This window comes from Galeopterus variegatus, unplaced genomic scaffold, assembly GCF_000696425.1.
Source record: "Galeopterus variegatus unplaced genomic scaffold, G_variegatus-3.0.2 Scaffold559, whole genome shotgun sequence".
NCBI classification, from domain to species: domain Eukaryota; kingdom Metazoa; phylum Chordata; class Mammalia; order Dermoptera; family Cynocephalidae; genus Galeopterus; species Galeopterus variegatus.
This window is the reverse complement of record NW_007726670.1, coordinates 202,982-205,195: the sequence shown is the minus strand read 5'-3', so window position 1 is coordinate 205,195 and position 2,214 is coordinate 202,982. Positions and strand designations below refer to the sequence as shown.

Here is a 2,214-nt window from a genome sequence, read left to right as displayed (position 1 = left end):
TGCAAGTAATTTTTCCCTTCACGAATGATAAGCCTTAAAAGACCATTCATGCGTATTTTGGCGTTTCAAAACCATGCCAATATTTCAGGATTGTCTTAAAAATTAGTTAATGTAGCCATGATATTTATGACTAGTATACTCTGTCTCTCCTGTTCATAAAATGGAACTATTCTTATTGGTGCTATTTTTTTTAAATAACTTGGATTTTGGACCATTTCTGAGGATTCTTTGAGGGAGAGCATGACTGGTCAAGGAATAGATATTTTAAAGGGCCACAATATTTCCCACTTGTTTTTTCCTTCTGCATTATAAAATCATAGGAGAATATCCCAAACTTATATATGTTATTTTTCAAATATCAAATTTTACCCATTAGTGTTATAACTGAACCTTTTACTAGTTGCATTGTATTATGAAAATGGTTATATTTTAAATCAAAGATAAAAGAAGATAGATTGTTAAGGAAAATATTAAATTGATACGTGCAGCAAAGTCTGCAAAGTGCTTAGTACTGATTATATAATAAATATTAGGTGGTGGTAGCGTTTTTGGTTGCAGTGAGAAAATTTAGATCTGGATTGAAGGGCTTAAGCAGCAGTGATACATAATTTAAGAGTAAAATGTCAAATTAGGGCATTAATGAGAATAATACTGTTTGAATATAGCTATATCATTGTTACTTTAGTATTCTTTGTGATGTGGCTATAGATTCAAAATTTGAGAGAGAGATGTATTATACTGTTGATTATTGACCTTGATTTTGTGATATTATCCCATTATGCCAGTCTCCTGATCACAACATTTTCAATTTTCTATTCAGAATTTCAAAATTCTTGAAATAAAAATGTAATAATCTACCATGGGATATTTTTAATAGAAGACTATATCATAAAAATTTAAGAAAAAACTCAAAATTTTAAGTCAGCTATGTGTATGTAGGCTATGAATTATGAGTGACAGAAAAGAATATTTTTGTAAGTTTGAAGTTTGCTTTAATTGAACTGTATGGCAATTGAATAGAAACTATAACTTGGAAAAATTTAAAAAAAAACATGAATTTTTAGGCCATTCTTCCAGTTAAATATGGGTAAATAAACCCATAATCGGAAAACCTTTTCAAACTATTATTACACATGTGTGGTAGATATTTCATCCCAGATTTGAAGAATGTTTTGTACTTTTCAAAAAAGAAGTATTGATCTGTTTGTTGTTTAGTGCATCCATTGATTAATTATAGGCCACCACGCTGTCCCCTCACTCTGGTGCCACTGCTCTATCGTGGCANATGTTTTGTACTTTTCAAAAAAGAAGTATTGATCTGTTTGTTGTTTAGTGCATCCATTGATAGGCCACCACGCTGTCCCCTCACTCTGGTGCCACTGCTCTATCCTGGCAGGGTGAAGCATGAGGCAGTGGGAAGGAAATGGCCACCTACTTTGCCAGCACTGGGCAGCCGGGATCGGGCTGAAGCATATCCTGTGACTTTGCTGGCTCGAGGTGGAGGGGGCGGAGGGGTAGTAGTTGGGGGGAAAGTCTCCTGGGTGAGGCAGAATTTTCATGTTCCCAGTAGAGAATCACAGATTTATTCCAACCTGAGAATAGCTGGATAGGAACTGTCATAAGGGACTTAGACCATTATCAGATGCGATGCTTTTTTAGAAGGTCACTCAGTTGAGATCTCTATAATTCTTAGTGGAAAGGCTTTCAATTTTAGAATAGCCCAGTGCTCTCCCGCCTCAAGAGTATTAATAGACTTTAAAAAGCAACTCATTTAGAATAAAATGTCTTGCTTTTTATAATATGCATAACCTCATCACTTTCCCCCAAGGAATGCATACTTATCTTGTTACTATAGTTTACATTTGGAGTTAATGTTTTAAATTTAAAATAAAAATTTTGGGTAAAAATATTTCAGTACCAGTGTAAATTAGATATGTTTTACCAGTGGAAGAATTCTTATATGGCTTAAGACTAAAAGGTACGCTTTGTTAGCATATTTTTTGACATATTAAAAAATTTACAGAATTTCCAAGATTTTTAGAGTATTAACAGTTCTATCATTGTGTACAAATTTTGTCTTCGCAAACCATCAGAGTCAATTAGAATTTTAAATATTAATAACTGTATATGGGAATATTTGTATTTTTATTCTAATTTTCCATTTGTAAATTAATGATTAATGATTTAAATTTCTTTGATTTCTCTTTAAGGTTC

General features: G+C 32.6%; 1 protein-coding gene across 2 annotated transcripts in view; it reads left to right on the top strand.

Annotated features, from left to right (window-relative positions):
* The window catches only part of VRK1 (vaccinia related kinase 1), a 54,129-nt gene that overhangs the window by 50,769 nt on the left and 1,146 nt on the right, over positions 1-2,214 (top strand). The gene's annotated exons all lie outside the window — the stretch shown is intronic.